The 26,713-nt window shown below is 37.6% G+C and overlaps 1 long non-coding RNA gene across 1 annotated transcript in view; it reads right to left on the bottom strand.

The window, feature by feature from the left end:
- LOC112826191 (uncharacterized) overlaps nucleotides 1-21,371 on the bottom strand; it is a 45,815-nt gene extending 24,444 nt beyond the window's left edge. Inside the window, exon 1 of the long non-coding RNA XR_003208865.2 lies at nucleotides 21,287-21,371. This is a non-coding gene — a long non-coding RNA (uncharacterized lncRNA). The remainder of the gene's footprint in view (nucleotides 1-21,286) is intronic.
- Between the last annotated feature and the right edge of the window lie 5,342 nt (nucleotides 21,372-26,713).

Below are 26,713 nucleotides of genomic sequence, written 5' to 3'. Positions count from 1 at the left end.
TGGATTTTATGCAATTAAGGAATGTTCCCTCTATCCCTATACTCTGAAGAGTTTTAATCAGGAAAGGATGCTGTATTTTGTCAAATGCTTTTTCTGCATCAATTGAGAGGACCATATGGTTCTTCTCTCTCCTCTTATTAATGTGTTCTATCACATTGATTGGTTTGCTAATGTTGCATCCCAGGGATAAATCCCACTTGGTCGTGGTGGATGATCCTTTTATTTTATTTTTATTTTTTAAAGATTTTATTTATTTTTCAACAGAGAGAGAGGAAACACAAGCAGGGGGAGTGGGAGAGGGAGAAGCAGGCTTCCCGCGGAGCAGGATGGAGCAGGGCTCCATCCCAGGACCCTGGGATCATGACCTGAGCTGAAGGCAGACGCTTAATGACTGAGCCACCCAGGCACCCAGGATGATCCTTTTAGTGTACTGTTGGATCCTATTAGCTAGGATTTTGTTGAGAATTTTGGAATCCATATTCATCAGGGATATCGGTCTGAAATTCTCCTTTTCAATGGGGTCTTTGCCTGGTTTGGGGATCAAGGTAATGCTGGCCTCATAGAATGAGTCTGGGAGCTTTCCTTCTGTTTCTATTTTTTGAAACAACTTCAGGAGAGTAGGTATTATTTCTTCTTTGAATGTTTGGTACAATTCTGCAAGAAATCCATCAGGCCCTGGACTCTTGTTTTTGGGAGGTTTTTGATCACTGCTTCAATCTTGCTACTGGTTATTGGCCTATTCAGGTTATCAATTTCTTCCTGTTTCAGTCTTGGTAGCTTATAGGTTCCTAGAAAGGCATCCATTTCTTCCAGGTTGCTTAATTTATTGGCATATAGTTGGTGATATTTCTAATAATTGTTTCTATTTCCTTGATGTTAGTCGTGATCTCTCCCCTTTCATCTATAATTTTATTAATGGGTCCTTTCTCTTTTCTTTTGGATAAGTCTGGCCAGTGGTTTATTGATCTTATTAATTCTTTCAAAGAACCAACTTCTAGTTTTGTTGATCTGATCTACTGTGTTTCTGGTTTCTAATTCATTGATCTCTGCTCTAATCTTAATTATTTCTCTTCTAATGCATGGCTTAGGCATTGTTTGTTGTTTTTTCTCCAGTTCTTTAAGGTGTAAAGCTAGTTGTTGAATTTGGGAATTTTCTATTTTTCTGAGTGAGGCTTAGATGGCTATGTATTTCCCCCTTAGGACCGCCTTTGCAGTATCCCATAGGTTTTGGACCGATGTGTTTTCGTTCTCATTGGTTTCCATAAATTGTTTAAGTTCTTCTTTGATTTCCTGGTTGACCCAAACATTCTTGAGCAGAGTGGTCTTTAGCTTCCAAGTGTTTGAATTTCTGCCAAATTTTTTCTTGTGATTGAGTTCCAGTTTTAAAGCATTACAGTCTAAGAATATGCAGGGAATAAAGCCGTGATCACCAAGACAGCATGGTACTGGCACAAAAACAGACATATGGGACCAATGGAACAGAATAGAGAGCCCAGATATGGACCCTCAACTCTATGGTCAAATAATCTTCGATAAAGCAGTAAAAACTAGGCAATGGAAAAAAGACAGTCTCTTCCATAAATGGTGCTGGGAAAATTGGGTAGCTATATACAGAAGAATGAAAGTTGACCATTCTCTAACTTCATACACAAAGATAAATTCAAAATGGTTGAAAGACCTCAATGTGAGACAAGAATCCATCAAAATCCTAGAGGAGAACATAGGCAGTAACCTCTTTAACATTGGCCATAGCAACTTCTTTCAAGATACATCTCCAAAGGCAAGTGAAACAAAAGCAAAAATGAACTTTTGGGACTTCATTGAGATAAAAAGCTTCTGCACAGCAAAGGAAATCGTCTACAAAACAAGAGGCAACTCACAGAATGGGAGAAGATATTTGCAAATGACACTACAAAGGGCTGATATCCAAGATCTATAAAGAACTTCTCAAACTCAACACCCAAAAAACAAATAATCAAGTCAAAAAATGGGCAGAAGACATGAACAGATGTTTCTCAAAAGAAAACATACAAATGGCTAACAGACACATGAAAAAATGTTCATCATCATTAGCCATCAGGGAAATTCAAATCAAAACACATTGAGATACCACCTTACACCAGTTAGAATGGCAAAAATTGACAAGGCAAGAAACAGCAAATGTTGGCGACGTTGTGGAGAAAGGGGAACTCTCTTACATGGTTGGTTGGAATGAAAGTTGGTACAGCCACTTTGGAAAACAGTTTGGAAGTTCCTCAAAAAATTAAAAATTGAGCTACCCTATGACCCAGCAATTGCATTCCTGGGTATTTACCCCAAAGACACAGATGTAGTGAAAAGAAGGGCCATATGCGCCCCAGTATTCTAGCAACAATGTTCACAATAACAAACTGTGGAAAGAGCCGAGATGCCCTTCAACAGACGAATGGATAAAGAAGATGTGGTCCAGATATACAATGGAATATTACTCAGCCATCAGAAAGGATGAATACCCAACTTTTACATCAACATGGATGGGACTGGAGGAGACTATGCTACGTGAAATAAGTCAAGCAGAGAAAGTCAATTATCATATGGTTTCACTTATTTGTGGAACATAAGGAATAGCGTGGAGGACATTAGGAGTAGGAAGGGAAAAATGAGGGGGGGGAATCGGAGGGAGAGATGAACCATGAGAGACATGGACTCTGAGAAACAAACTGAGGGTTTTAGAAGGTAAGGGGGTGAGGGGATGGGTTAGCCCGGTGATGAGTATTACTGTGTTCTTACAATAAAGGAAGCTAGGGAAAAGAAAATACATTTAGAGTACTGTACCTTAAAAAATCTGCGTATAAGTAGACCCACACAGTTCAAGGCTGTAATGTTCAAGGGTCAACTGTAGTTGGGAAAGAAGGGTCACATATCAGTGAGAGACTGGATTTTCTGTATATAATTCAGCCAAAGCAACATATTGTAACTGACTGCATACCAAAGCAAGTATGAGAATTCAGTTGTCTTCTAATCAGTCTGACATTAAAAATATTTGTAAAAATGTAAAATAATGCCACTCTTCTCAAAAATCTTTTGTTTTGGAAATTACTATTTTTCTTTAAAATGTTATATGTGATAACATGTAATAGATTTATTTTTTCAGTGAAGTAATAAGTACATGTTTTAAAACTTCTCAGTTTTAATTTCTAATATGGTAAAATGTCAAAGGATTTGACCCACATGAGCAAAAACCCTAAGGTCCTTAATATTTTTAAGAGGTCAAAGTGTCCTGAAACTAACAAGTTGAACATTGTTGTACTATAGGAAATATAACTGTTTAGAATAACAACGGAAAAGTATTTGATTTCACTTGCAATAAAAGAAATGCAAGCTCAGACAATAATAATTTTTCCTTTAGAAAGAGCAAAAGTTTAAGTGCTAATGCTCAAGGTGGATAAATTATTCAAGGTGAAATAGATGTATTCAGAGATTACTGGCCAGAATGTTCAACACTTTTTTGGAGGGTGGGGATAAATTAAGAGCATCAGAAGCCTTCAAACTGTTTGATCTGGTATTTCACTTTTAAAGATTAAGGAAGGAAATTTATTGTAAGGGGAAAAGAGTACTGTGCACAAAGATGCTCATTGACATTGACTTGTACATTAATAAGAATAGTGAAAATTTTAAAGCCATCTAAATATTGGAAAAAAAGACAGTGGCTTAGGAAACAAGATTATTGCCACTAAGTAAAGTTTTATGCAGCTCTTGGAATCATATTTCAAACAATTTGAGCCAACATAGAAATACCTCTGTTACAACTTAAATTTTTAACATGAGGTGTGTAAGTTTGAATACAATAGGATTAAAAATACACATGTAACTATGATTTTAAAAAAAGACCAAATAGACATACCCTGTAATATTTGTTGTTTTTCTATTTCTATCTTCCTGTGTTTCCCCCATGTTTTATAATGGCTGTATTTTTGTTTATAGTTGACTTAAACTTTATGTAAATTTTTACATAAATTTACTGTGCTTCCCTGCAGCTCCCTGTGTCAGTCCTTCTTTCCTTTACCTCTTCTTTGGCACTCAACAATCTTCCTTTGGAGAGAATTCGGTGTGGGCAAAGTCAACAAGAAGTGTCCTTTGATTTACATGTAGGGTGTCTATAAATTCCAGTTTGCCCCCAAAGTCTCAGTTTTATATATATTTAACACAATTATTAGTGGTATCCCCTTTCACTTTTTGAAAAAGTTTTCTAGTTTTAATGATAAATTATGGTCTTTAATAGGTATCTTGTAGATCCAAATCTAATCTCTTATCATTTTCTTGCTCTGAATCCTCTAAAGTATCTTATCCTAGGTTTTTTTTCAACCCCGCATAGCTTCCTAACATTGAAGGCCATATTTCCTTATGGTTCTCTTGGATGTTGTTCTTTTAAACTCAAAAAGTCTCAGGTGATTTTCTTTAGTTTTTCAATCTCTGCATACCTCTAGTGGACAGAGAGTCTCTGGGCTGTTTTTTGGGACATTGGCAGAATCTTCGAACTAAAGATGACTCTCCATGACGTCAGAGAACATCTTGAGTTGAGGTTAATTTGAATCCAGTCCAGGAAGAGCCCATTTGTTTGTGTGTGTATTTCTTGAACTATCTATTCAGTAACTTAATCTCCTAATTTCTTACTAAGCTGGCAGCTAAGGTCATTTTTATAAACTTGTTCATGTTTGTTGGAAGAAGAATGGGGAGATAGTCCTAAATGTTAGATACAAAAGGTTAAGTTTCCATCTCTATTAGTCAGGGCTCTCCAAAGAAATAGAACCAATAGGAGATTATATATATATATATATACATATACATACACACACACATATATACATATATACAAATATATACTTTTACACTAGTTTCTCTTCACAGGAGGCACATATGGTAAAAAAAAAAGTCTTTATATTCATTGTTTTTATGCAAAGGACAATATCCATAAGGCACAGAGCTATTGCATATCTGCCTCAGGACAGATTTGTAATATCTTAAAATCCTCTATGAAGAGTACCTCTTTTTATAGAAATCATACTGTTTTATTTCTAATTTTTTTTTTTTAATTTTAGGAAAAAACCCTTCCCTTCAATGTTTGAAGGAGCAAAGAAGCAAAATGGGTTAGGACACTTCCCTTCCCATGTCAACTCTTTGAAATGGTGTCTGGTATGGAACCAGAAAAGACCCCGAATAGCCAGAGGAATGTTGAAAAAGAAAAGCAAAGCTCGCAGCATCACAATTCCAGACTTCAAGCTCTATTACAAAGCTGTCATCATCGAGACAGTATGGTACTGGCACAAAAACAGACACATAGATCAAGGGAACAGAATCGAGAGCCCAGAAATGGACCCTCAACTCTATGGTCAACTCATTTTTGACAAAGCAGGAAAGAATGTCCAATGGAAAAAAGACAGTCTCTTCAACAAATGGTGTTGGGAAAATTGAACAGCCACATGCAGAAGAATGAAACTAGACCATTTCCTTACACCACACACAAAACTAGACTCAAAATGGTTAAAAGACCTAAATGTGAGACAGGAGTCCATCAAAATCCTAAAGGAGAACACAGGCAGCAACCTCTTCGACCTCAGCCACAGCAACTTCTTCCTAGAAACATCTCCAAAGGCAAGGGAAGCAAGGGCAAAAATGAACTATTGGGACCTTATCAAGATAAAAAGCTTTTTCACAGCAAAAGAAACAGTCAACAAAACCAAAAGACAACTGACAGAATGAAAGAAGATATTTGCAAATGACATATCAGATAAAGGGCTAGTATCCAAAATTGATAAAGAACTTCTTAAACTCAACACCCAAAGAACAAATGATCCAATCAAGAAATGGGCAGAAGACATGAACAGACATTTTTCGAAAGAAGACATCCAAATGGCCAACAGACACATGAAAAAGTGCTCAACATCGCTCAGGATCAGGGAAATCCAAATCAAAACCTCAATGAGATACCACCTCACACCCGTCAGAATGACTAAAATTAACAAGTCAGGAAATGACAGATGTTGGTGGGGATGCAGAGAAAGGGGAATCCTCCTACACTGTTGGTGGGAATGCAAGCTGGTGCAGCCACTCTGGGAAACAGTATAGAGGTTCTTCAAAAAGTTGAAAATAGAGCTACCATATGATCCAGCAATTGCACTAATGGGTATTTACCCCAAAGATACAAATGTAGTGATCCGAAGGGGTACGTGCACCCCGATGTTTATAGCAGCAATGTCCACAATAGCCAAACTGTGGAAAGAGCCAAGATGTCTATCAACAGATGAATGGATAAAGAATAAGTGGTATATATATACAATGGAATATTATGCAACCATCAAGGAATGAGATCTTGCCATTTGCAACGACGTGGATAGAACTGGAGAGTGTTATGCTGAGTGAAATAAGTCAATCAGAGAAAGACATGTATCATATGACCTCACTGATATGAGGAATTCTTAATCTCAGGAAACAAACTGAGGGTTGCTGGAGTGGTGGGGGGTGGGAGGGATGGGGTGGCTGGGTGATAGACATTGGGGAGGGTATGTGCTATGGTCAGCGCTGTGAATTGTGCAAGACTGTTGAATCACAGATCTGTACTTCTGAAACAAATAATGCAATATATGTTAAAAAAAAAAGAAGAAGAAGAAGATAGCAGGAGGGGAATAATGAAGGGGGGGATATCAGAGGGGGAGATGAACCATGAGAGACAATGGACTCTGAAAAACAGACTGAGGGTTCTAGATGGTAGTGGGGTGGGAGGATGGGTTAGCCTGGTGATGGATATTAAGGAGGGCACATTCTGCATGGAGCACTGGGTGTTATACACAAATAATGACTCATGGAACACTACATCAAAAACTAATGCTGTAATGTATGGTGATTAACATAACATAAAAAAAATAATGATAATGAAATGGTATCTGGTGAGTGCTATAGGTGAAAAAAAGGCCACCTTTCTGAACTGCTCCAATCCTGGAGGGGAATCATTATCTCTGGGGGTCAGATCTACTGGGACAATTTTACTTATAGGAAGAGGAACAGAGCAAGTACTGGAATTACCTAAATATTATTTAGAATGATCTTTTACAGGAAATAAAAGAACTGTAAAATCCTTTAGGTTTGTCTTTGTCTCTTGGTGTCTGAAATGAATTTAATTATGCTTTGGTCTAAAATATGCTTTGGGAGGCATGCAAAATTTTGGTAGATGTGCTAAATATTGTTGAATGATGATGGAATAAATGTTGCTTCATATCCCTGGCAAAATAATCTTCAAGTAAGGTCATAAGTAGTTATCTTATTGATGCCCTTTTATATATATATAATAAGGAGCAAACTGAGACATATTTCCTTCTGACCTAAAAATATTAATAATGGAAATTTTATCTTGTAGTGAAACATATCAGTCTACATAGAGACATAAAAGTTAAGACAAAGAAGCAATTATTAGCAAATTCATTAGATTCATATTTGCATATTGCATATTCAAAAAATTATTTTGAAGTGACACTGTGAAACTTCCAAGGTTACCCTTTTCAGAAAAGGGTTATAGCTTCTGCCTCTCTCTGGCTCTGGCTCTGGCTCTCTGTCCCTCTCTGTCTGGATGCTTGCCCTTGGAACACATCTGTCATTCTGTGAGGAAGCCAAGCTGCCACAGACAGAGGCTACATGTAGCTGTCCCCAGCTACCCCACAACTGCCAGATGTGTGGGTAAGTGAGTCTTCAAATTACTTGAGCCTCCAGCCTTGAAGTCACCCTCACTTCAAAATGCAGTAGAGAGTAGATCAGATACAAGTTGTGCCCACTGTGCCTTGTCCAAATACAAGTGAGCAAATACATGTTGCTATTGTTTTAAGCCAATGTGTTTTGGGGTTGTTCGGTACCCAGAAAAATAAAGATACCCAACTCTAAATTCAAGCTAACAGAGTTTTTTTTATTGTTATAATAGAAGGCATATATTTTTTGTTATTTTTTTCCTTTTTGCATGTTCTTCCTGTCACACACACACTCTCTTCCTTTTACACACACACACACACACACACACACACACACACACACAGGTTTTAATATCCTAATTAGTTACAGTCTGAATCTAAACAAATCCTGAGATCAGCCACAAAGAATTACCTGAACATGATCTGTTCCGGTAACAGGTGGTCCAACAATATGAATGTGCTTCCCAGCTCAAGCTATATATTGATGACTTATAGCAAAAGAGCACATCTGGAGATGACACAGCTGATTGTGAATGGTGGTGGACTTAACAGAAGAGAGAGACGATGTTTCCAGCAAACATTAGCATCCTGTTATGACTCACTATGTCCTCAAGCATGAGAAAGGCACAATGTCTGTTCCCTTATCTTTAGAACATTGGAGGCATTTTGTCCCTACTTGCAACACTGAAAGAATGGGTGATGAAGCAAGAAGAGTTGAAGGTAGTGCTGACTCTTCTGAATACATTCAGAAACTCTCTGGCAACAATAATGTAACTATTCAATTATCCCTATTTTTCTCTGATGGTCCTCAATTTAAATACAAGTATTCATCCTTCTGTGTCAGGCAGTGTGCTAGGTACTTGGGCTACCACCCTAAACGGGACTCAATCCCTGGCCACAAGAATCTTGCATTTAGAGGAGAAAGATGCATATATAGACAATTTCAGTACCGAGTGATAAAGGCTACAATGGAGTTGAGTACAGAAGCCTATGAGCTCCCGGAGGATGGGCACTAAGCCAATTTGAAGAGGGCTGCTTTCCAGAAGGACTTTCTGGAGAAAGCAGGATCTGAATCCAGCTCTGAAGGAAGAATAGGAGGGAAAAGAGAGAAGGATGGGCATGTGTGCCTCACGTTGGGTGCAGGGCAGGATAGGGACAGGCTGGAGGCGAGCTTTCTCGTGCAAAGGGTATATGGTGTCTATATGATCAAAAGCAAGACATTGCAGCACTGTCAGGGAATGGAAAGCCCTTTTTATTCCTTGTTTGGTTGGTCGTCTGTGTTTTTTAACAATACAATGAGGGGTGCTAAGAGATGAGACTGGATATGAGAGCTGCTGTTTGATCATGGAGTACACAGGGGTTTCAATTTAGAGGCCAGTGTAGGAAGCTAAGTCAAGAAATAATATAATCATATTTGTGCTTTAAAAAACAACAGCAATAATACTGGTTGCACCACGATACCAGGTTAGAAAGGGCTGGATTCAAATGGAGAGAGTTATTGGAATTACTGGTTACATGCTGAGGAGGAGGAGAGCTGACTCTGGTGATTCCCTTTGTGCAGCTCCTCCTCAGGTCCCGGAGTAAGGGTGATGGCAGCTTATGTGTTCAATGCCCCCCCGCTTCACCTTTGCCTTTGTCCCATGACATCATGCCACCCTTTGGCTGCTTGTGGAACCCAGAACTTTTCCGAACACCTCAGCCCTGAATAGCAACTCAACTATTCATTTCCCCCTTCCGCCTTTTATTTAAGTCTGCATTCTGCTATTATGGTATTATTATGATAAGGAATGAAAAATAATTACCACAGTGGTACTAACAAGTAATTATGAAATGAAGTTCAGATAATAATACTATGGTAATATCTGAACATCAAACTCCTCTATACATACACTGTCTCTTCAGTTTAAAGGTAAGACTGTAAGTAATATAAAACAGAATAGACATTTTGATGGTAAATAAGGGGCAAGAAGGGGATAGTTTGTGTAATGTTTGATGTTTAAGAGTTAATGTATATTACTTCTAAACCCTAATTTTAAAATATCATACATAGGATCATTTTCCTCTGTGACTCTATCTACTTAGTATTTTGCCAAATAAATCTGAGGATATCAAAAGTGATTATACCATATCTTTGAGGCAAATTTATAATGCTGTTATTTAAATAACTCATTAAATTTCAGAGATGGCCTCCATTTTCACCTCTGCCTATATCCTCACATTTGTGGCTTAATTTTGTAGTGCCCTACCATTTTGACTTTGGGCTTAACCATGTAATTTGATTTGGCCAGTGGGAGCAAATTGGAAGCAAATAAAGACTTGAAAAGCACTTGCACAATTGGGCTTCTTCCGTCTTGCACCTCTGCCTTTGCCATGAGAACATACTTAGATTAGTCTGCTGGAGGATGAAAGACCTGTGGAGGAAGCCTAGTCACTGTGATTGTCACAGCTGAAGCCAGTCTAGATCAGTATGCAGCCAGCTGGCCCTCAAACAACTGAGGAAACCAAGCCGCGATCAAGAGAGACATCCAGTCAACCCCCATCTTCTTCCAGTCTCATAAACAATCATGCTTATTGTGGAACACCACTGAGATTTTGCAGCTGGTACACAGCATTATCAACGTAATAAATAACTGACACAGAAAAAATAGAAAATTTCCTCTAGAGTGATTGGTCAAAATTTATTGTTTCTTTTGAAATTATTGCTTATTTAGAAAAGTCTTTTTCAACCTCATCACTCATTATTGATAATGTCATTATTTGTTAGATTGACAATTGATCTCGGTAATACATTTTAAAATCATTGTCAAGTTTGGGGAAAGTTCTATCAAATTGCCTTAATATTTGTAACAGATACAATTGCTGTTTGTATTAATACTGCTATTATTGGTTTGTGTCTTACAAACACAGGAATTCTGGAAAGATCTATTTTGCATGATTTTTATCAAAATCAGGCAAAAAGCATATGGCACAATGGCATTTGTATTTATTGCCTTACTTAATGTATTCCTGACAGAGGATAACTTCTATTTTGAATAGTGCTCTATGGGATCTGAATCCTCTAATTAAAATCTTACACATCTGATTGGAAGAGTTTTATGCAAACTATCTCCTAGCTTTGTACATTTCAGATCTTGATTTTCCTCCTATTTCCATGCACTTCTGATGTCAGTCTCTGTGGAACATATTCATATTTTGCCAGGACCTCTGGCCCTGCTCTGCATTTTCTAACACCTGGTGAGTTGCCACATGGGGCAGTAGGAATATTCCTGGCAGCCATTTCTAGGTGGGGATAGCAAATGAAATTTAATCATATGTGACATAATGATTATGAAACACATACATAAATCTTTCTATACTCAAATTAAATGTATCACCAACTAAACATCCCTGTAGCTGGATCCCAAAAATGTCTATGGCCACTCCAAATACCATACAATGAGGGGGAATTACAACAGAGGAAGACAGACAGCAAAAATATCTTACATTTGCAAAAGTTTTGAGAAGATATGACTAAGTAAACACATTTCTAAAGCTCCTCCTCCCAGAGCTTTGAAGGGAACCCCTTCAAGTGGAGAACCCTAAAGCTTAAGCTTTATTAGCTTTGTGTTCAATCAGCCTCTGTAGGTTGATGCTACTAAGATATCCCTCCTTTATAGTTCAGAGAGATTTAAGGAGATGAAGGAATTTGTTCCAGGACACAAAGGTAGCAAGAGACAAACTAAGACTCAGACGCAAACTGTCTAAATTCAGGGTGCAAAGATTGTAACTACCCTCATACCCTGACTCCTGCTGCAGGAAAATGTTTAATGTGACCCGAACTACAGTTCATGATAATGAAGAAAGAGCAAGAGGTATTTGGAAGAAAGCTTTGACTAAGTTGTTACTAACTAGCTAAATTGGTGTGGAAGACCTGAGGTTCAGCTAGGACGGTCTGCAGGTACGGATTAAACACCCACTATGGGGAGAGGAGAGATGCAGAGACTAGAAGGCCAGCTGGGCCTGGAAATCAGGTAGGAAGATAATTGACCCTGGGGCAGGGGTCCTGTTAAGTAACTGAGAAGGCAGGACAGGGTGGTGAACTGGAGGAAACAGGGACTGAAGGTTGATTTGAGTGGATAAAGAGACTTCAGACCTTAGTGACGCAGTAGTAAGCCCTAAGTGCTTCATAGTGGTGAGTTAAATCTGTTATAAACTGAAATCAAAGTCTACAGAGCTAAGAAGGAACTGGTTTTGAGGTTGCAAAGAATAGAGAGTTGGGGAGAAGATGAAAGAAAAATTCAAGCAAAATAATGAAGGTCTATCAAGAAAATAGGAAAGATATTGATTGCCTCCTGTTTAAAAGTTTCTGTCATTTGAAAGTTATTATTAAATCCCTCACACTTCTCCATTAACCCAAAATGGACCATCAGGCCTTCATCAAAGGGTCTTACTAATGTTATAGTTACTTTTGACTTTTGAATACTTGGCTTTCTTATTTTCAATTACAGTATCTCCAAATGAGTCTATCACACAACCTTCTAATAATGTTCTGGCTAAGGTCAGAATCAGAGAGAACTTCATTTCTACTGGTTAACCACAGCAGTGTGTTTCTTTACATCTATAATACTGTGGTGGTGTATGGCTCCTCTTGCATCAGTGCCAATTTTACAATACACAAGAATGTAGGAGTAAGTTGGTTAGGATCTTCAAAATCAACACCACCATGTCTTCCCTTCCAGAGTTCATGGTTTTATGTTCATAATTCTTGACATGAGGTCTAAACCACATAAACTTGTTCCAAGCAGACAAGGGCCAAAGGCACTCTGGCTCTACAGTGACAAATGGACTGTGGACTTTAATCTTTTGAAATACTTTGCAATGAAGAGCTGTAAATGGATCCCAGTCTTTTCTCCACTCAACTTTCTATTTAGAAATAGACACAGTACTGCGTCTTTGTCTTCTCCTTGGTAAAAGAGACTCCAGGCTAAAAGGGAACTGAATACCAAAGGCAGTATAAATTACCCCCTCAGTCCCTTGGCTCACTTATTGATCTAACGAGTTCCATCTTTTGAAGTCATAGAGAGTGGAGGCCAAAGCTTTCACTTCTGAAATGTCAAGAAATAATTAAAATCGTAACACAAATGACACCAAAGGAAACTCATGGTGTTCTTGGTATCCTGAGAGAGAATTTCAGTACATATCTCAGCCTTAAGTGTACAGTTTTGCTGAAAACACAGAGCGGTGAAATTGGAAATTTGGAAAGCCCAAATCAAATAGCCTTTGAGGGAAAATGGCTTTTTAATAATTTTAATGCAATTTGATTGGTTCCATTATACACAGAGGCCTAATTAATGCTGCTTTGAACCACTGAAAAGAAAAGGTGACCTTGAAGAGACTATTTTCACTGTCTAATAAGAATAGAATAAACCGAATGTGATTGTTATTGAACTGCTTTGAAGAGAAAAAAAGAAGTTTTACTGTTTTTATACAAAACTTGCTATTGCAAAATACCTATTAAAATCAGTTTACAGTTTGTTCATAAACACCAATTTCTTTTATCAGTACAATAAACCTATTTGATAAGTAAGGTATTATTATCATATTATAGCTACAGTTTACATATGAGGAAACAGGATTTGTGATATCAAGTTCACTTACAGAAACACACACAGCTAGTAAGAAGTGAAGTCCACACTTGAACTCAGGTTTCTGTCTTTTAAACCAGTGATCTCCTCGCTGACATCACCATCACACTCACTCTACAGTCAGCCTTAGCCTTGCCCTCTTCCTGACATGAGGAGGAAGCTACTGATAGGATCTTTCAGAGCTCCTTCTAGGTGTGCAGGCCCCAGGCAAATAATTTTTGTGGATCCCCTGTTTATATTAATGTTTCAATAAAAAATGCATTATCAGATTTATGGCTACATGGGAGGTATAGTGTTTTATTGGTGAAGATTTAGAATAATGGATAGAGATGACGGACTTATGTATTTGTTTATTGTGTAATCAGTTCAATAAAGATTCTTTGAATGGATAAAGAAGAGGTGGTATGTGTGTGTGTGTGTGTGTGTGTATACATATATATATAGGAATATTACTCAGCCATCAAAAAGAATGAAATCTTGCCTTTTGCAACAACGTGATAGAACTAGAGGGTATTATGCTAAGCAAAATAAGTCAGTCAGAGAAAGACAAATACCATATGCTTTCACTCATATGTGGAATTTAAGAAAAAAAAAACAGATGAACATAGGGGAAGGGAAGAAAAACTAAGAGGAAAACAGAGAGAGAGGCAAACCATAAGAGACACTTACCTATAGGAAAGAAACTGAGAGTTGCTTGAGGGGAGATGGGTGGGGGATAGGATAACTGGGCGACGGGCATTAAGGCGGGCACTTGATGGAATGAGCACTTGGGTGTTGTATGCAACTGATGAATCACTAAATTCTACCCTGACACTAATAATACACTATATGTTAACTAAATTGAATTTAGATTTAAAAAAAAGATTCTTTGTGGTATCCAAGCACCATCTCTTCCTGTTCAGATCCAGGAATCATCTTGTCATGTTCTTTATTGACACATGCAGCTTCTGGGTAATTTCATATCTCTCACCACAAGCAAATGGTAACAATGCTGTTATAACTCACAATGCTATGGGTCTTTAGAATCTGCTTATATGGAAAAATTACAGCTCTTCTTGTCTCTTCAATTATTTTATAACATTTATTAAAAGCTGGTTACATCATTACTTTTGACACTGTGTGAGCTATCATGCTGCCCACAAAATGCTGGTTTCCAATGACTGCACAGAAAGTTTGTCTGTGTTTTATTGAAGGAGCCCACAAATGACAGTTTTCCTCCATCTATGTAGGAAAATGAGAACAATAATTCATTTTATGGTGACATTAAATTTACCATCTAGAATTTTATGCCTTAAGAATAGAACGCATCTTCCAAGTATATCTTCTCTTGAACTCATTAATCCATAATCACTGTATTCTTAGAATGTGCTCTCTTTCAATGTCATCTGCATTGTTGCCTTCCACATACTCTTGCCAGTGAGAAGGATAGGCAAGAGGCTGGTGAATGAAATGAGAAGGGTGGTCCCATTGTGCAAGGACTGTCTACCCTTATCTGGCATGGTCTGAGACAGACCTGAGAGTACAACATCATCAATATCAATCAGAAATAAGAGAGAACATGGAATGAAGAGCCTAACTGGTATCATGGTGCTTTGGTCTTGAACACTTTCAGCAAGATATGTGTGGCCTGGTCTGGGACACTGACCAATATATGGCCAGGAGCCTGCAAAGGGGGTGGGCCTGGGCACCAGAGGGGTTACACAGGCTAAAAGATATCTTCTGCCATGCCTACCACCTTTGAGTTTTATAGAAGGGAGGTGACACCCTGGTTGAAAGATGGACAGGTGAGAGCCATGCCACAGGCCACACCTGCAGTTTGAGGCCAAGGGTCAGCAGTAGAACAGAGTCTTGAACTTATCATGTGTCTGACCTGAGTGAGAGTCACATCAAGTCACTGTATTACCATGATGCTGATGGCCAATTTCATATGATCCCATAAAAGAATATACTAGGCAACAGAACAAAACATTTGTCTGTCCACCCTCCTGGAACTAGAGCCTGGTCAGGGAGACTAGGGACAATATCACAGCAGAAGTCCCAGAGCTCCTGAGGACATGATACACTCTTGTGTGTGGGATAGAGCATCAGAGAGTGCTCTGGTGGGGAGAAACAGAAACCAGGGTCATCCAAGTCCCAATATACATTCAGAACACCCTGCCCAAGTGGCTCTGCTGGCTTCAGCTGGTCTCAGGCCCCAGAAGAGTCTTAGACATGGAGGAAGAAGGAAGACATTCCAAAGCTCAGTGCACTGAGTGCAAAACAACTGTAGTGCAAAACCTGAACAGGGGCCTTTCTTGCCCAGGTATCTGAGTGTACTGCTCCCTCCATTCACTGTTTCTTGGTTAGCAAGACAATCAAAAGATCCAAAATATATGATAAAAATTCTCACTTGTTGTATGAACTATCATCCATTTACCCTATAAAGAATCCATTTCCACTAGTTTTTACCTGCCCCTCTGCCCCAGAGGCTGACTAGAAAGGAATACATTGTTCAGGGTTTTGGTACCCTTTAACTTCCAGCTAGGTTTGATGAAAGGAGAGCCCCTGCCAGAGATGAGCAGAAAGTAGACAAACGTAGCTAAGGAATTACTCTCCCAGATCCCTCCTTGCGAGGCCATTTTGGCTGTGTCCATCCACCAAAGGCCACTGTTCCTCTCAGGCAGCAATTTTCACACTAACCTCTCTCACGTTCTGGTCGCCATCTCTCAATGGACCAATTTGGCTGCTTCTAGCCTCAGGATATTGCACTATCCCTGGGGTGGTTTCAAACCTCCTTATAATTAACCATGTTAGAATTAGCCTTTATTGATACACATACAAGTGCAATGTTTTGTTAAAAGATACACAGATTAGAGAGAAAGTTGACAACTAGAGAGGGCTCTTAGTCAGGGGCCTGCTGCCAATGTGAACTGCCTGCCAGCCTCATGAATAAGCTAACCTCATACAATTGGCTATTGGGGCCCACACTTTAAGTTTCAGATGAATGGAGTCCTCCAGATGTGCACAAGGAGCATGCTACTCTGCCTGTTTGTGGAGGGAAGAGGGTCCATTTCCTCGTCCTCTGCAGACAGTGTTGTGGTTTGGCATAGGGTTGCAGTCAGTCATCATGGTTGGTTCCTCCATCTCTAAAATAAAGGAGTCAGACTAGAGGATCTCTGAACCAGTCCAGCACTAGAGTCTGGAATTTGGAGAATGTTACAGAGGCGGTACTGCCTCTCCCCAGGTCTACCCCTAATATTTGCAGGTCTCAGAGCAAGAGTACAAGTGAGAGGTTAATTACTATAACTCTAAATATTTAGAGGCTACAAATAATAGTTACAGCCAAATAAAGTGAATTCTATATTTCTACTCTAACAAATATGTCTTCATCACAACAAAATGAAAAATATGCATAAAGGTATAGCTTTTTTTGGCAAAATATCAAAGATATTTGAATTTATTCATGATTGCTTATATATGAGTGTTACTTTCACAATATTAGATTGAGTGATAAAATATATATATTAATTATAAATAATTTTATATTAATTCTAAAATTTTTGCCTTTGTTTCAGTAAAGCTACTAATAATGTTATGGTTATCAAAATTTCTCCATAATTTGTGTTCTGTTGATCTAAATGATTAAAAAATAAGTATGATTATATTCAACGTATACAACATTTAAATATATTTTATGCAATTATAAATTACAGTAAATGTAAAAATTTAAACATTAAAATTATTTTTCATAAATGTTAAATATTCATAACCATGAAAATTAAAATGCAAAGTAAAATTAAAGACTATCAAATACTCATATCAAAATTATTTAAATCAGGATTAACTTTTTATTTGGTTTATAAATATAATAAAATTTCTGTGTATTAAAAAATTTCTAGGGATCCCTGGGTGGCTCAGTCAGTTAAGCATCTGCCTTCAGCTCGGGTCATGATCCCAGGGTCCTGGAATCAAGCCCCGCATCGGGGTCCCTGCTCCACGGGAAGCCTTCTTCTCCCTCTCCCACTCCCCCTGCTTGTGTTCCCTCTCTCGCTCAAACAAATAAATAAATAAAACAAACAAATAAATAAAATCTTAAAAAAAAATTTCTAGAGTTCAATGTTCAGCTCTTGGGCAATATAAAATATTAGTATTGAATTAGTATTGCAAAATGTTACTCACCAGTTACATGTCACTAATTTTTTTATTATTATGTTATGCTAATCACCATACATTACATGTCACTATTGAGAACATCAGGCTAATTTATAAATATCTGCAGAAGCACAAATTAAAACACAAAAAGTAGAATGAAAATGGACACTTGGCAAGAGTGTCAAGAAACAATTGCCAAGAAATTATACTTCATTACACACAGTGTCTGACACATGGTTGGGACATAATAAATTGTAATTATTATTATTAATAGTAGTAGTTACTAGAAGTATTTGTAGTAGTAATGGTGTTTATTTTTTATTTTGTGGTTCTCTGGTTATTCCTTTGCTCTGTGTCACAGAATTATTTGGTGGCTGATTTAAATAAAGAAAGCCTATTCAATTCCTCCCATAGTTCCACCAAATTAAGTTCTTAAAAATCCAATTACCAGATTAGAGGGTTAATTACTACAATCATAGGAGGTGTGTTGATTTCACCTAGAAAGAATAGATTTTTACTGTTGGAATCTATCCAGTTCTATTTAGCAAAAAGTTATCTTCGATCCAGTATGCTTTAAACCAACCTTCCCTCAAAACCCCAAAACTGAAGCTTGGCTTCTAATTTCAAAGACAAAAATGTAACTGAAACCAAAAATTTATGCAAAGCCCTATACTTACTTCATTTTTTTTTTTCAATCCAAACAAGGCTAGGACTATCAAGCCTTAAGAAATAACCTTTGCATTCAGTTGTCCTATATTAATTTTTACTTCATTACCGTTTGCCCTTTTAACTTTGTCCACTAGTTTATCAAACAGAAATTGGCAGTGATCACAGTTTCTATGTCTTTGTTTTTCAAAAATGGATCTTTTCTAAAAATGCAGATTAACTAATAGACCAAAAGGGATAGAGATGATCAGATCTTTTTTTTTTTTTTAAGACAGCTGTTCATACCAACAGTTGCAAGAAGGTTTCTGTCACCCTGGTGCCTCTTTTAAGTTGGGTTCTTTCTCTTCCAGGAAAGAGCAAAAGTCCTATTAAAGTATTAATGGTATCTAGAAATATTGTTTTTTAATGCTATGTCAAGGACCACCTCCAACAAAATAACTTATCTTGAAACTGCCAGAAGTATCACCTACCCTCTGCACATAGGAGTGCCTTTTAGAATTAAAATGACAAAATTTGTAGGTGCAGGAGTGACTATAAGATTGTTAGGATGTTATCCTGCCTTTCCCAGCTATTTACCAATCCTTCTGTTCTCCCCAACACGGAAAGAGGGAGACAGAGGCCCCAAATCCTTCTCTGTTCTCACAAGAGGAATAGTTTTGTGTAGCAGAATTCCCTAAAATTTTCCCAAGACATTCTGGCCTGATGACAAAGGAAGGCCCCCAATCAGATAAAGAGAACCTAAACTGATCCCTAGACGAGCTCAGGTTATCTGAGGCCTCTCTGCTTGAGGAAAATATTTCTAAACATCCAAACAAATGGAAAAGTCTCTGAAAAATAGGGCAGTAACCAATGTCTGAAGAGGGGCAGATCTCCTAGTCCCGAACATGGTTTATGAATATTATTCAGCATTTTTATTGTCAGTGGCCAGACTCTGAGAGCTCTTGATGTAAAATAAAATGAAGTTAAATGATGTTGGAGCTAAACTGGCTTTCAGAGTTCTTTAATTTCAGAATTAAAAGTAAAACAGAGAGTAGTGACCTGGCCAATGTCCCAGCATTGGACTCTGGCATAGACAAATATTGGAAAGCCTCAGAGGAGGTATGATGTGGTGGGAAGACCATGTATCATGTGATTGGACAAACCTTGGCTCCAATTCCAGTTTGCCACATCCAAGATTGTATTGGAGAAATCTCTTAACATAATTAAGCCCCTGTTAACCATTTCCACATTTTTCGGAGTGAAGCATAATACCTGTTTGTGGATTAAGTAAAATAGTGTGTAAAGAGCACACAGCAGATACTGTGAACATACATTTTCTTTTTCTCTGTCCAATCCAGCATTCTCTTAACTACATACATTTCTATAAGATCCCACTAAGGGTAGTGAATAAAGGGGAATGTGTAGTGTTTTATATATATATATATATATATATATATATATATATATATATATATATATATATCTATATATATATATATATATATATTCTTTAAATCTCTGACCTAGAAAGTCCTTACTTTCAAAGTAATAAGCAGCAGTGACTCATTACCACAGCACTCAAAAATGAAGGAAGGATGGGGGTGGGGGGTTCCTATCAAAGCAAAACATAGAATACAGATGAATAAAAATACACATATACATGTTTTATACACACATATTAAAGTATCTGCCTATAAGTATAACTAGATAAGAGAGTCCAATCATAACTGATTCTACTCTCTTCTGACTCATAAGCAGCATTAAGTAACTTCCTGTACTCTCCTGAAATGAGTTCTCTTTCTGCCCACCCCAGCAACCTGCAGCCTGAGAACCTGGCTCTACTTCAGAAGTTGAGTCACTGCCTTTATTTTAAAGGCTGTTTCTGCCAACAGATTCTCCATCCAATTTCAGAAAACAGTCACAAAGTGTGATAGCCATTTGTTACTTTAAGCAGTATCTTGGTTTCCTTTGTGCAGGTATACTGCCATTAGACATTTAATTTTGGGACATTATATAGTCAAAAAAAATTAGTACAATATTCAAACTAAAAGAAAAATGGCAACATTTAAATATCTCTCACAGTTGAATTTGACTGCAATTTCTAATGTGCAGAAGGAAGTGATGATTCATCTCAGTTCATAATGGGTCCCCAAAGTGCTAAATTTCTCTTGCTTTACTTAATCAGAGACTCCAAAGGGACCTGAGCAATGTGGTCTAACAGTGTGGAGACTCAAATTTTTTTTTTTATTTAGTCCTATCAATCAGACTATATGACCCTTTATTAATTTATTGGATTACAAATTTACAAATTGAAAGAAAAGATCATTTTTAAATTAAAAATAATTTATAAATTCATATTGGATTAAGTGATAGATGGACACATTAACAGTAAAACTTTGACTTATCACATAAAGTAAAAAGGTAGTTGTGGTGAATGCATTCAGTTTCAGTATTTTATAGAACACCAAAAAAGAATTGCTATGTTAAAAATGGGACATGTAACATAGATTTATGGAAAGGAAGAGCATAAGAAATACCTTGTGATGTGTATGGTTGTATTGAAAACTCCTTGTCTATTCCTCCAGCTGTGAAAGTTGTGGTTTAGAGCATGTTTCAACCATGTTCACACAGCCCCAACCTGCCAGTTTTGCTTTGAGCCATGTCATGTGCCTCAGGGTGCGGCATGGGAAGTCCATGGGAACGCGCTTGGTATTCACACATGTATTCTAGAAGGCTGGAGAGTTAACACCCATGGATCATGCTTGACCAGTGAAGAATGGGGCTAATAGAAATGATTTTCTCTTGACACACAGTTCATAAGGCTCCTCAGAAGGTCCTACTGAGTAAAGCATCAGTTCACCATAACAATACCAACACATCTTTATATTAACTTTCTCTCCTTCCCTGATTGATTTCCTGTATCAGTTACCTCTTTCCGTATAACAAATTGCCTCAAATCTTAGTGATTTAAAACAACAAATATTTATTCTCACAGTTTCCATGGTCAACAAATCAGAAGCAGCTTCAGTGGGGTGGTTCTAGCTTAGAATCTCTCATGAGCATGTAGCTCAGATGTCGGGTAGAGCCATGTTCATCAGAAGGCTTGACTGGGGCTAGAGGACCCACCTCTGAAATTACTCCTGTGGTTGTGAGCAGGAGCACTCAGTTACTCACCATGTGGACTGCAGCTTACCTCATGGCAGCTGGCTTTCTGCAGAGCGAGTGATCCAAGAGAGAGGCCAAGGGAGAGCGCATGCAGGAAGCCACATGTCTTCTCTGACCTACTTTTGGAAGAGCCATACTACCACTTCTGCTGTGTGTTCTGTGGCATAGAATAACTGTGATGCAGTGTGGGAGGAGACTACACAAGAGTATGAATACCAACATTAGGAACGATGGGCTATCATGGAGATTGGCTATCATACTTCTTCTACCCTTAATTTATGATCCCTGGAATCACTTCCAATAAGCTACATGTAAAAGCCTTTATTTCAGGCTCTGCTTTCAGGCAGAAGCAGGCTAAGACAGTGAATGGCTTTCTCTACATAATTTATTTTTTTAATGAGTAGATCAGTATATGCATACAGAAAGACTTCTAAAACATTATTAAGGGCAAAAAAGAAAAATGTAGAATTTTTTAGTATATGTATATAACTGACAGAATATTTTAAAAAACTTAGTTAATAGTGGCAGAGAAGGTGAGGAAAGAAAGGCTTATTAATTTTAATTTTATTATTCTCAGCATTATTTGAATTTTTGAAACATTTATGTATTCCTTTAAAAATAATTTGACTTTTTTTGGGTGGTGAAATTGTGGGTGATTTTCAATTTTTTTATAATTTTACGTATTAAAAGTATAATAATGCTTTCAAAAATAGTAACTGTAACAGTCAGAGAAAATCTTTTCTGCCAGGAACTACAGAAAATGCTTAAGAGAAGGCTCAATTCATCCTGTGAATTGTGTAAGACTGATGAATCACAGACCTGTACCTCTGAAACAAATAATACGTTACATGTTAAAAAAAAAGAAGAAGATAGTAGGAAGGGAAAAATGAAGGGGGGGGAATCGGAGGAGGAGACAAACCATGAGAGACTATGGACTCTGAGAAACAAACTGAGGGTTTTAGAGGGGAGGGCGGTGGGGGCATGGGTTAGCCTGGTGATGGGTATTAAGAAGGACATGTATTGAATGGAGCACTGGGTGTTATATGCAAACAATAAATCATGGAACACTACATCAAAAACTAATGATGTAATGAATGGTGACTAACATAACATAATAAAATAAAATTTAAAAAAAAGACATCTTTTATAGCCCAGATGATCTCTTAGTAGTGGTAGCTTCTGCTACCAGATAAGAATTTAAATTAATATATTAAAGAATTTGAATCATCTGTCTCATTTGACTATAGTTGTAAGGAATGGAGGAGACAGACCAAAAAACCTACAACTTACCAAAAGCTTTTTTTTTCCCTAAAGATGAAAAAAGTAAACTTTAGAGAATGAACATTTTTCCTGATGATAGGCACATTTCTCAGTAAGCAAGTTAATTTCCTACAATTTTAATTGCAAATCCAAATGTCCTTGCCAAGTTTTCCATGTTGTCAATGAGAGACATAGGTGACTGAGGCATTGTGTCCTTTGGGTGCTCTGGGCCATGACCACAGTGCTGTCCCCATTCTGACACATATGGACCCCGGCAAAGCTGATTATTGTAACCAGTATTGGAGCCTGCTAATATCTGGAGTGCCAAGTGGCATCACTTTCTACTTCTCTGGTGTGAATCTCATTAATGTGATAAAGTTCAAAGTCTGATGTAAATACATAAAAAGAAAGTTGAAAGATTTTTTTCATAAACTTCTTAACTTTCCCTACAAGTTTTGTCCCCTCAAAAAAATCTTGATGGTGGTTGGGGGGAGAACTGGATGAAGGTGATCAAAAGGTATAAACTTCCAGTTATGAGATAACTAAGTTCTGGGGATATAATATATGGCATGGTGACTATAGTTAATAGTACTGTATTGTATATTTGTAAGTTGCTAAGAGAGTAGATCTTAAAAGTTCTCATCATAAGAAAAAAAAATTGTAACTATGTGAAGTGATGAATGGTAACTAAATGTATTGTGGCAATCATTTCCAAGTGTGTGTATGTGTGTGTATATATATATAGATAGATATCTATATATATTAATTATGTATATCAAACCTACACAATGTTATATGTCAACTATGTCTCAACAAAACTGGAAAAAGAAATCATGAGTTCACCATATTTCTCTGAATGGCCCTCTAAAAGAAGCTATGTCTATTTAGAGTGATGTAAGTTGCTTGAATTTTCATTTTTGCCTTCGTACGGCAAGCTTGAATATATAGTGGATGGATTCAAGAAAACATAGAACACGGTGGGTAGCATGAATAAGGTTAAGTAAGTGTGACTAAAAATATCCTTGCCAGAAACAGAAAGATCAGTAACTATAAAGTCTGTGCAAGCTCAGTTCCTTTTGCTCATTTACTCCTAACTCCTTTTAATCAAACAGGACCCAGAGGTAAATACTAATATAATATGCAAATTTATATAACAAGTTTTCTCAATTTTATAATGTCTTGAACCACAGAGAGAGAGAATCTTCCTCTTTTGTTGTCCCCTCTCATTCTTTTGGCTGGAAGAAACACTGCATTTTTCCCGCCAAACCACATGTATTCTAGTCTTGACTTTGTTATTTTCATGATCACCATAAAATATAACCTTAAAATTCCTCTCCAACATGTCAAGATTTTTGTTCTGGAAGTAAAACTAGAAACAAATTGCTTGTGTGAGTTCCCTACATTGCTCGTGATTTAGTGATGCTCTTCAGAAAATTTTCCCAAAGACTTGTATTTCCAAGAATGTGGTAACTCACAAACTGTACATACTAGCCTTAATTGAATGTTCTTTTTTAGACATGGAAAGTGACTAAAGTATTTACACCCTGGTTTTATCCAGGGAAATAAAAAAACTAATATTTGGAGATTGACTTGAGAATGTCAATATAAATGATAAAGAAAATGTTATTTTCTTGGCCATATTCCAAAAGTTTCCCCTTGGAGGAGATCCAGTTTTGAAGTTGATGCTTTGACAAGCCTACTTTGAGTTTCCGGGGCTGTAGTTTGGTTGGCACCAGAGATGGCTTGGGAGAGATGACAGAAAGCTCTACTGTTCTGCTTAGAAGAGGAAGAGATTTGACACTTCACAGGGAATGGGTGGCTACAGGGAGACCCAAAGGCTGGTAATAGAGAAGAGAGACTGACAAAAATTTAATGTAATTCTGAGTAAAATATCATGTGTTGTGTAATGCAAGTTCTCCCATCGTCTTCTCTACAAAATCATTAGTTAATTTATATTGCTCGTTCATGCTTTATAGGAAGAATTCCTAGTGGGGGAAACTGTAGAAGTACTGAATCCGGTTTCAAGGCTGGTATGAGGTGAAAGCAGGTGTCCACTGAAGATATTACATATGAGATGAGAAAAGATTTCAATGATATGATTTTCAAGTAGAGAATCACTTCCTTTCCTAAGACCCCACATCTCTCATAATTTGTAGAGATAGAACAGAATCTTAGATTTTTTCTAAGAAAAAAATCTTTATAGTATTTTAAAGATAATGGTCATACTTTTGTGTACCAGCCTTAGATTTGTCAGGGAGCAAGGACTTAAAGACAGGAATATATAAGCATGGTGTCTGGAGTGTCTTAAATACCTGGAATTGTAAGTTACATAAACCAGTGATTTTCATTTAGGTTGGTTTGGTTTGGATTGTCGTCACTTGCAATGAGAAATCTCCTGCCTTTGACACAGAGAACAATTCTGGTTCTCAGCAGAAGGTCAGTCAGGACAAAGAGGGTCATAGGGATGATAGATGGAGAACAGGTACAGTTAAAAGAAAATAATCTGGTAGCCGAGGGGATTTGCCAGTCTATCTGCCTTGGACTGATCAATGTCTAAGCTCTAGTTTGAATACTGGGGTTGGCCTCAGAGAAAGAAATCCAAGGGCTTCTCAATGAGAGAAGCATTTTATCTAACTTTAGCTGTACCTTGGGTACTGAGGAGCTAGCCAGCTGCCAACTTGGATGTGGAAGATGAGTAGAAGAGAACATTCTTTTTAACTGGGTCAACATGGATGGAGAGGAAAGAAGTAAGGATTCTGTAGAGGGGTGCACAATAAATTATAAAGGTCACTCACAGTCTAAAGATCTGGCCCTTACTCCTGAACTAGCACTGACCTCTCTTCCTTAGCCAGGCTTCAGTAAATTTTTTCCCACTTAACTGCACACACCGATTTATGACCCTGGCTAAAGCCACCTCTTCTATCCTTGATCCTACTAGCTCAATCATTCTTCCTTCATACCTTCCTTGGGATTGCCTGAATCTGGCCCCCCATTGGGCTAATCAAGCCTCCCTCTCGTAGCTGTGTTTGTGGTTGTACATCTAGGCTCCTGCCACCTGCTTTCTTCTTATACAGTATTTTATCCTGTGAGTTTTATTAGGGCACCAACTTTGCCTGTTTGGGCTTTTGATCCCATTTGCTAAACTGTGAGAGTCACATGTGGAGGCTTATGGGACTGAATGGTCCAGTCCAGGGGAAATTATAAGGGCAGAAAGAAGACACAGCTTGGAAGAGAGTGGGAAAACAGAATAAAAAATGATTAAAAGTGTTGATTTTCACTTTTTCAACATTAAAAAAAATCTTTGTTGTGCTTTATTCTATCTCCCATTATTAGTGGAAGAGTTCTAGTCCTGATTCACCAGTAGTTCAAGATGAGCTGCCATGCTGGTTTCTACTCTTCCATCTGGCCCATCAGGAAGTCCCTCCTTGTATTTTGGTTTGAATATCACCTTGTCAGTGGAGCTGTCTCTGAGTACAGTGGCCCCTCTTATTCACAGAAGATATGTCTCAAGACCCCCAGTGGATTTCTGAAGCTGCAGATAGTACCAAACCTTGTAGGTGTTTTTCCCTATACATACATCCTGATGACAAAGTTTAATTTATAAATTCGGCACAGTAAGAGATTAATAATAATAACTAATCATAAAATATAACAATTGTAACAATATAACCATAATAAAAGTTATGTGAATATGGTCTCTCCCTCTCAAAATATCTTTTTGTATGTACTCACTCTTCTTGTAATGATGTGAGATGAAAAAAATGCCTTCATGAGATGAAGTGAGGTGAATGACGTAGGCATTGGGACAGAACATTAGGCTACTATTGACCATCTGACCATACATCAGAAGGAGGATCATCTACTTCTGGACCATGGTTGATCAGAGTTTGGAGGGGGTAAATGAAACCCTGGAAAGTGAAACCATGGAAAAAGGGGAACTACTGTGCCAAATTCCACATCTCCATCACTTCTAGATGTTATGTGTCTGCATATCATTTATCACCATCTGACAGAGTCTATGTCTTACTTGCCTGTTAATGTTTCATCCCTCTTGGGTTAATCATCTGTTCCACCAGGCATAAGATTAGGTACTCAATAGATATTGGTTGAGTGAATCAATGAATGAATGACAAAAAAATAAATCAATATTTCTATTATATAACCTTCCCCCTCTCC

Source organism: Callorhinus ursinus, unplaced genomic scaffold (assembly GCF_003265705.2).
Source record: "Callorhinus ursinus isolate GAN/ISIS: 27379988/994484 unplaced genomic scaffold, GSC_fseal_2.0 scaffold4, whole genome shotgun sequence".
Lineage (NCBI taxonomy): Eukaryota > Metazoa > Chordata > Mammalia > Carnivora > Otariidae > Callorhinus > Callorhinus ursinus.
The sequence above is the reverse complement of the archived record's forward strand: the minus strand, read 5'-3'. Positions and strand labels throughout refer to the sequence as shown.